Here is a 10,508-nt window from a genome sequence, read left to right as displayed (position 1 = left end):
ACATAGCCGAATTATACTCACTGATAGATTTAAAATCTTGTAGCCTTAGATGAGTCCAATCATAACGTACCTGTGGAAGAACGACCATCTTCAGATGGTCATATCTATCTTTTAAATTATTTCACAGTATGACTGGATCTTTAATAGTAAGATATTTCATTTTCAGGCCCTCATCAAGGTGATGGCGTAGGAATATCATTGATTTGGCACGGTCTTGGTTTGATGCCTGATTTTTATCTTTGATGGTGTCTGTCAGACCTATCGCATCAAGATGAATTTTGGCATCAAGCACCCAAGACATATAGCTTTTGACCGATATATCCAGGACTACAAACTCAAGTTTAGAAAGATTTGACATTATTTAGAAAAAGAAAGTTCATACCTCTGATACTTTCAAAGTATTTTCTCGAGATGGTAAAGTCTCGTGCTGATAACGTGTTATAAAATAAAGACAGTAAAGTAAAGACAAGTATAGAGAGAAACTGATATATTATTCAAACTTCAAACTTATGTACATAATGAAGTGAATTCTCCTCTATTTATAGAAGAAATGAAGATGTTGTGTAAGTTGCTACTGCAAGCTGATGTGTAAGTTGTTGTGCCAGATATAGATAATCTTCTACCATGGGTAATATTTATTCATAACGGAGTACCGAAAGGATAAGCTTCTTCAGGAGGCTTATTTCCAATGGAGTACTAAATAGATAAACATATTTATGGCGGAGTCTCATATGAATAAGTTTCTTCAAGAAGCTTATTTACAAGGAGTACTAAATGAACATCCATAATATAATATATTTATAACAATAGTTCAATTACTTTGAATTCAACTAAAATTGTGCCGACTTAAAAATTCACAAATAATCCACTCATGTTTGTAATCCACGGAGTACTTGATAGACACGGCAATTGGTTATTATTCGAATTGGTAATATGCACTGGAGTTGAGATGGTAATACACCTAGAAGATGAAAATCAAGGTTACATGGTTCGAAGTACTGGAGTATTTTCATTGAAATTACCTTCACATTCGTGATTCCTTCACATAATTTTTGGAGGAAAAATCACAATACTTTTGCTTCTCAACCAAGGACACACAGATAAATTGCACGTATTTTTCACTTTCTTCATCCTTCTGGTTTGGAAATTTTCCCTTTCCTTTCTCTTGTTACTTGTAGTTAAAAGTTAAAACTTTGGTAAAAGAAAAGATTAAAATTTTATTTCGTTGGCTACAAATTACGTAATGATCACCATCGGAGTTGGGATATACGTGCAAAGCACGTACATAAAGACAGTTATTATAAAAGTATGAATACAATGTTGGTTTACAAAAATAATTTTATAATATTAAGCATAATAACTCATAATAAAATGACATAACTGAAATTCTAGATATTAGCCTTATAATTTTATTAGTTTTAGGACATAATACTACACGTTATGAATCCTAAGATGATTGATTACCTTTAGGAAATCCTATTAGTATAATTATTTTCGAGCTGTCTAATTCATATAAAATTGAACAAGTAAATATGTTTAGTCATGTAATCCTATTTCTTTTAGGATATACTTCTTAAAAATTCCTATTACTAATTTTATCTTTACAAAATAATAAAATGAGTATTATACATCTTGATACTGTCGTGATTTTGGTGCTTCAATTCTTGCCAATGTATTCTCTCTTTTGAATAAAATGAGTATTATACATCTTGATACTGCCGTGATTTTGGTGCTTCAATTCTTGCCAATGTATTCTCTCTTTTTTTATTTATTTTACGTTATTTTCTAAGTGAGAAATCAAATGCCAAAGCTTATAAATTTTCTGATAATGTCTCAAGTTTTGAACAACTAAAGAGATCAAAAATCATAAAATATCTCAAATCGCTAATAAGTAGGACGGATCACGGATAAATTTTGTAATTCAGTTGCATGTGGGTTTGTGCACGTAAGTTTTGTACCTTAAGAAATAAAAGAAAGTGGAGGATTTTCTTTGTCGGGAAAAAAAGAAAAATTAATTGTGCAAACCTTAGGGAATAATTTCCAAATATTAGGAATTCTTAGATAGTTCAAACAAGAAAAATTTTAAATTTTAATTGATTTATAATCTTAAATGTTAGAAAAATAATTAAATGACTGTTTTGTCCAGTATAAACTCTATTTTAAAAGTGCAAAAAGGGCGAACGAGATTTCGCTAAGAGCCTTTGTGCTTTTAATCTATCTATATTATTATAAAAGCATGAATACAATGTTAGTTTACAAAAATAACCTTATAATATTAAGCATAATAACTCATAATAAAAGGACATAACTGGAATTCTAGATATTAGCTTTATAATCCTATTAGTTTTAGGACATAATACTACACGTTAGGAATCCTATTAGTATAATTACTTTTGGACTGTCAAATTCATAAAAAATTGAACAAGTAAATATCTTTAGTCATGTAATCCTATTACTTTTAGGATATACTTCTTAAAAATTCCTATTACTAATTTAATTTGAAAACATATTATAATATCCTATCACTAAATTTAATTTGAGAATGTATTATATTGTCCAATTCAATATAAGGATTGTTGCGCCAACAGGCCTACGCCAGCATAGATATAATATTAATATACCAAAATATCTCTAAAATATTAAATAGAAGAACTCATAGATAAAGGGCATAACTGTAATAACTTATTTTTTGGACTACAATACCTTCTATGATAATTTTTAATATTTAATATTTTAAATTTAAAAAAAATTTATCTATTAAATTCTTATTAAAAATATATAGGAAAGTTTAATAAAATTAATTTTATCAAAGAATCCTCTATATTGGCAATACATTACCACTCCATAATGTCCAATACCAAAAAAATTAAAAGTAATATTAAATGAACTGCATAAAGAGTTAAAATTGAGAAAAAATACCCCAACGATAATATATTTTTATATTATATTTGAACTATTTTTTTACTCAAATAATATTTTTTTATTAATTTTTCGCGTAATATTAAAAAATATCCAATTATTAAACAACAACTAAAAGATATTTAAGAATATAAATGTGTGAGAAAGAGAAAACAAATGGCTGGTAAGAGTCAATACCACTAATAATTCTACAGACATAAGGATCTAAAAGTGAAATGTCATATCAATCTTTTACTCTTTGAAAATAAAATTTATGGTGGATAAAATTAATTTTAAGATTAAATATTCAAAATAAGAGATGAACTAATAATAAGATCTGAATCAACATAGAGTAAATTATCTTTATGTTAAAATCAAATAATTAAATCTTTTAATTAATTATTTAGCAAGAGAATCCAATTAAATTATTTTTTAAATTTATTATATGAGTAAAATTCTTATTCAAGTTAAAACAAAAACCTTAGGGTACATAAACTTATTCCATAAAAAGAGCGTTAGAATAAAAGTAAAAAGGTTAATATATTATTAAAAATCAAAATGCTATACAAGTGTCTGAGAAAGCACAATCAAAACTAAATCCAAAACAAGAACAAGCTTTCAAAACTGTATTATAAAGAGTTGACTCTGCTATAACGGAATTATTCTTTGTAGATGCCTCCTACAGAATCGAAATAATATTTCTATGTCATGCATTACTTGCAAATATCATATCAAGAGGCATGGCACTGTTATCAATAATAGCAAGTGGTGTACCAACAACTATTTTATTGTGAGGTCACTCACTTTAAATTTGATATACCTTTTCAAACAACTTAAATAACCATCACAAATATATCAAAGCAGAGCAATGATGCTAAATTTATAAGGAAAAACAATTGATAATATGGAATAAAGCACTTATGGCTAAGTGTCAAACGGAGTTATAGAGATATATTGGATATTAATAAACCGTTTGGTGGAAAATTAATGATTATGGAGGTGACTTCTGTCAAGTACTACCAGTAGTTCCAAAATTGACAAAAATACAGACTGTAAAAGCTAGCTTACCAAAGTTATACTTCTAGCCTCAAATGAAAAAGATTTAACTGACAAGAAATATAAAGTAAGAACAGATCCAGCATTCAGCGTCTTCTTGCTTCGTGTAGGAAACAAATAAGAGTATCCAATAAAAGATGATTTATTTTTTCCTCAACACTTGGTTATCAATCCCAATGGTAATAGTAGTGCATTTAATAAGAGAAATATTTCTATCATTAAATTAAAACGCAATTTGTGCAAATCGCATGATAGAATTAAAAAGATATTCTTAGCTAACAGAAATAAATATGTTGATCAACTAAATAAAAGGTTGATTGCAAAGTTTTATAGTAAAAAAAATATTTTCAGTTTTTGACTTAGCAGAAAATGATACCAATAATTACTACTAAGAAGAATACTTAAATACTTTAATATCAAATGGCCTTCTACCATACATATTTATTGTCAAGTTTATTATTTCTTACGTATGCTAGTGTCACCGTATATATAATAGACTAGGTTAAAATTGATCTTCCATTGTATATAAGTTAATTTTGAAAAAATAAATGTACGTCATGCTACTAAAAAACTTAGATACGCCGAATAACTTATGTAATAGCACACATATGGTATAGAACTTTTGACAATAACGTCATATATGCAAAAATTATGATACTTGTCAATGTGCTTCTAAATATATTATTATCCCTAAATTCAACTTTCGTCTTCCGAAACTAAGGTATATCCTTTTAAATTTATGTGAAAATAATTTTTAGTATGTTTATGTTTTGCAAATATAACAAATAAATCACAAAGACAAATATCCTAAATATTGGACTATATTTACCGCAATATGATTTCTTGCACGAACAACTGTATGTTGCACTTTCAAGAGGTATATCAAGATCGATAACAAGAGTTTTGGTTAAGGTAGAGCAACCAAAACATTAGGAGGAAACAAACACAAAAAAATATTGTCCACAAAGAAGTGTTCGTTAAGATACCATCACATTAAATACTTTTAAACCATAATACATAATTATCTAACTAATATGACAAAATTGATCATTTGTGTAAGTTTTGATGATGTCCTTTTATTTTAAATTCATGTATTATGCTAATGTAATAATATTTTTCGACATTTAGATGATTGTTGTATTATTATACATAAAATTTCTCTCATTAATTAAATTTTATTGTTCCTTCATATAAATAAATGTTTAAATCATCACGTATTATTATTAACGTGCAACGCACATTCATAAATACTAGTTATTATAAAAGGACGAATAATTTACGCTAATTGTTGAATAACGAAAATATCCCTGAAATATTGATGAACTATTATATCCTTCCAAAATTAAATTTTATCTTCGAAAGAATAATTCCATACAGGATAAAATAGTAATCTTAAGCACTTCATCTAATAATTAGGACTCTAAATCAACTCAAACTCTGTTAAAGCAACAATCATATGTCAAATTTGTAAAGGACTCTAACTTAAAGATTCATGTTATGTATCCGACTTACGTCTCATACATGGAAACAAGCACTTTGATAAACATATTTCACAAGAACAAGGAGACTTTGTACAACCTATATATGTTACTTTAAATAAATCATACCTAATGCTAGATTTAATTTTTCTTCGATGTATGAGTTTTCTCTCAATCTTTATTCTACGTATCTATTTCAATAGCATTCAAGGTTTGGAAATTTCAAATCATCAACTATGTTTGAGCTCGTTGGACAAATCAAATTCTCCCACATAATCATAGAACTAAACAGTTCGTACAAAAAGGATATACAAATTTGATGATCAGTAGATGTTAATATATTGTGCAGTTATTTCGTATTATGTATCCATTAAATTCTTCTTTGATTATGCTGAACTTTATGTATACTTACCGTAACAATTCGACCGGTCGTTTTGAATATTGTAATCCCGTTCTCCCATTTACTGCTCAATTTATATCTTACAATTAATTTATGACTTATCAGATTAGTTGGTTCGGGTCCGGAAGGAGCTCGGAGTAAAATGAGACACTTAGTCTCAAAATTGAAAATTTAAGTTAGAAAAGTGGACCGGATATGGACTTATGTGTAAACGACCTCGAATTTGAATTTTGATGATTTCAATAGCTCCGTATGGTGATTTTGGGCTTAGGAGTGTGTCCGGAATATTATTTGAAGGTCCGTAGAGGAATTAGGCTTGAAATGCCGAAAGTTTAATTTTTGAGAAGTTTGACCGGAGGTTGGTTTTTGATATCGGGGTCGGAATCCAATTCTGAAAATTAAAATATCTCTGTTATGTTATTTTTGACTTGTGTGCAAAATTTGAGGTCAATCGGACGTGATTTGACAGGTTCCGGAGTCGTTTGTAAAAATTAAAAATTTTAAAGTTTATTAGGCTTGAATTGGGGTGTAATTCATGGTTTTAGCGTTGTTTGAGGTGATTTGAAATTTCGATTAAGTCCGTATGATATTTTAGGACTTGTTGGTATATTTGGTCGAGGTCCCGAGGGGTTCGGGTGAGTTTCGGATGGTCAACGGGTTGGATTTTTGACTTGGAACTCTGCTGGAATTTTTCTGATGCACCATCTGGTTTCATTCATCGCGTTCGCGAAGAGAAGCACGCGTTCGCGAAGGGTGGACTGGGTGTGCATCGCGAACGCGAGAGGTGTTACGCGTTCGCGAAGGAGAGAGGAAGCAGCTGAGGACCCCATGCAATTGGTCTACGCGTTCGCGTAGGGGGTGTCGCGTTCGCGTAGTGCGGGGGAACAAATCATCGCGTTCGCGAGGGGTTAAACGCGTTCGCGTAGAAGACATTGAGGCAGAGGCATTTTTGTGCTTCGCTAACGCGAGGGTAATGTCGCGTTCGCGAAGGAGGAATTTGGACATGAGCTATTTTGTACTTCGCGAACGCGAGGCACTGACCGCGTTCGCGAAGAAGAAAAGCCTGGGCAGTGAGTTTAAGTTCTGAAAATGAGACTTCAGTTTTTGACGATTTGGAGCTCAGATTTGAGGCGATTTTGGGTGATTTTCAGAGAAAACAACGGGGTAAGTGTTCTTAACTCAATATTAGTTAAATTACCTGAACTCATGGTTGTTTTTATCATTTAATTGGTGAATTGAGTTGGGAAAAATTGAAAACCCTCTTGGACTAAATTGAAGATTTAAGGGTCGAGTTTGGATCGGATTTTGGTAAAATTGGTATGGTTAGACTCGTGGTTGAATGGGCTTCCGGATTTTGTAACTTTTGTCGAGTTCCGAGAGCGATTTTGAGCTAATTTTTGAATTTTTATGGAAAATTATTATTTTCTTATGGAATTAATTCCAATAAATTTTATTGACTGAAATGAATTATTTATGGCCGTGCGGATCCTTATATTATACTATAGCACGTGAGTTAGCCGTGCGAATCCTTATATTATACTATGGATCGTGAGTTGGCCGTGCAGCACGTGAGTTGGCCGTGCGGATCCAGATATTTATATTATGGCACGTGAGTTGTCCGTGCAGCACGTGAGTTGTTCGTGCAGATTATAGCGCTTGGGCTGTAGGAGCCTCTCCGGAGTCTGTACACCTCCAGTGAGCGCGGGTACTCATTGAGTGAGTGATGAAGGCTGGGAGCCCAGGGAGTGATGAGGGCTGGGATCCCAGTGAGTGATTGTTGTTCTAAGAGGTTGTACTTGAATTCCATTTGTTGTTGCATTTAGTTGCTATCTGTCATTGTTGTGAAATTTTTAAAAATTTGTTGATATACGGATTTCATGAACAGGAACTGTATAAAAATTGATTTGACATTAAACTGCCTGATTTGATAGCATGTCTATTCTTTGTTGGGATTACTGGAAATGAACCATAACTGTGTAGCTCGTTACTATCTTCAGTTCCTTATTTATTATTGTTACTTGCTGAGTTGGTTGTACTCATACTACACCCTGTACTTCATGTGCAGATCCAGGTGTTTCCGGACATAGCGGGTGTTGATTCTTCGGTACAGCTGATTTTTCAGAGATTCAGAGGTAGCTGCCGTATTTCGCAGACCTTGTCTCTCCTTCTCTATCTCTGTATTACTGTACTTTTGGTCTTAGACTATTGTAGACCGTACTTTTCCAGATTTGTATTCATATTAGATGCTCATGTACTCAGTGATACCAGGTTTTGGGGAGTGTTCGTATTTGTATTTGGGAGATTTTGTATTGTATTTAAATATTATATTTTCAGACATAAAAGAAATTGTGGTTTAGTGACATTAACGGCTTGCCTAGTATCGAGATAGGCGCCATCACGACGGGTGAGATTTTGGGTCGTGATAAGTTGGTATCAGAGCCTAGGTTACATAAGTCTCACGAGTCATGAGCAGGTTTAGTAGAGTCTTGCGGATCCGTACGGAGACGTCTGTACTTATCTTCGAGAGGCTGCAGAAACCTTAGGAAAATTTCACTTTCTTGTATTCTGTTGTGCGAATTTGTTGATTCTGGAAACTAAATTTCTGCTTTTCTATTCTCATAGATGGTGAGGACACGTACTACCGGATCGGATGATCAGCCACCAGTGCCACCAGTTAGGGCCGCGAGAGGCCGGAGCCGTGGTAGAGGCCGGGGCCGAGGTAGAGGTCGAGGTGTAGCTCGTACCACTGTTGGAACAACACCTGTAGTACCACCAATTGTTCCAGCTCAGGAGCAGATTCCAGATATAGTTGAGCTGACATGATCAACTCAGGCACCAGCTGTGCCCATTGAGATTGCAGGCATTCAGGAAACTTTGGCCCAGATATTGGCAGCCTACACTGGTCTTGCTTAGGTGTTTTCGGCTCAGTCCGCACCTGCCACTTCTCAGGCTGGGGGAGGTACTCATACCCCCGTTGCCCATACTCCAGACCAGGTAGTACAGGGACTTCAGATGCCGGGGGCACTACCAGCCCAACCGGTTGCAGCTGGTCAGGCCCCAGTAGTTCCTGTTATGGCAGATGATGAGCAGAGGAGACTTAAAAGATTTGAGAGGCTTCGACCTCCACCATTTAGAGGTACTGAGTCGGAGGATGCTCAGGATTTTCTGGATAGGTTCCAACGAATGCTTCGGACAACAGGTATTCTGGAGATCAGTGGGGTCTCATTCACTACTTTTCAGTTTTCTGGGTCTGGACTCAGATGGTGGGAGACTTACGAGAGACGTAGACCTGTTGGCGCAGCCTCCCTTACTTAGCATCAGTTCTCCGTGGTCTTTTTGGAGAAGTTCGTACCTCAGTCCCGCAGAGAAGAGCTGCACAGACAGTTTGAGCAGCTTTGCTAGGGTGATATGTCCGTGACGCGGTATGAGATGAGATTTTCTGAGTTGGATTGTCACGCAATCTGGTTGGTTCCCATTGATAGGGAGAGGATTAGGAGGTTCATTGATGGCCTTACATATCAGCTGCGGTTACTTATGACTAGGGAGAGAGTATCTGGTGCTATTTTTTGATGAGGTAGTGGACATTGCTCGGCAGATAGAGATGGTTCATAGCTAGGAACGTGGAGAGAGAGAGAAAGAGTCTAAGAGGCCTCGTGGTCCGGGTGATTACAGCGGTGTTCCTTCAGGGGGTCAGGTAGCTAGGGGTCGCCCTAGAGGGGGAGGCCGATCAGGAGGCGGGCAGGCTCGATTCTATGCTTTTCCTGCCAGGCCAGATGCTGTTGCTTCAGACTCAGTAATCACAGGTATTGTTTCAGTGTGCCACAGGGAGGCTTCTATATGATTTGACCATGGTTCCACTTATTCATATGTATCATCGTATTTTGCTCATTATCTGGATATGCCCTGTGAGTCCTTAGTTTCACCTGTTTGTGTATCTACACCGGTGAGCGATATTATTACTGTGGATCGTGTGTATCGGTCGTGTGTAGTAACTATTGGGGAACTGGAGACTAGGGTTGATCTCTTATTACTCGATATGGTTGATTTCGATGTAATTCTGGGTATGGATTGGTTGTCTCCATGTCATGCTTTTCTGGACTGTCACGCAAAAATCGTGATATTGACGATGCCGGGGTTGCCAAAGGTTGAATGGAGGGGTTCTCTAGATCTTTTTCCTAGCAGGGTAATTTCTTATTTGAAGGCCCAACGTATGGTTGGAAAGGATGCTTGTCATATTTGGCCTTTGTGAGAGATGTTGATACATATGCTCCTATTATTGATTCAGTACCGGTCGTGCGAGACTTTTCGGATGTATTTCCTGCAGACTTGCCGGGTATGCCACCCGACAGGGATATTGATTTCGGTATTGACTTGGTGCAGGTCACTCGTTCCATTTTTATTCCTCCGTATCGTATGGCACCAGCTGAGTTAAAAGAATTGAAAGAGCAACTTCAGGAACTCCTTGAAAAGGGGTTTATTAGGCCTAGTGTGTCACCTTGGGGTGCACCGGTTCTGTTTGTGAAAAAGAAAGATGGTACTATATGGATGTGCATTGATTATAGGCAGTTGAACAAAGTTACAATCAAGAATAAATATCCATTGCCGCGTATTGATGATTTATTTGACCAGCTTCAGGGAGCGAGGGTATTCTCCAAAATTTATTTGAGGTCAGGTAT

Source organism: Nicotiana tabacum, chromosome 13 (assembly GCF_000715075.1).
Source record: "Nicotiana tabacum cultivar K326 chromosome 13, ASM71507v2, whole genome shotgun sequence".
Lineage (NCBI taxonomy): Eukaryota > Viridiplantae > Streptophyta > Magnoliopsida > Solanales > Solanaceae > Nicotiana > Nicotiana tabacum.
The sequence above is the reverse complement of the archived record's forward strand: the minus strand, read 5'-3'. Positions refer to the sequence as shown.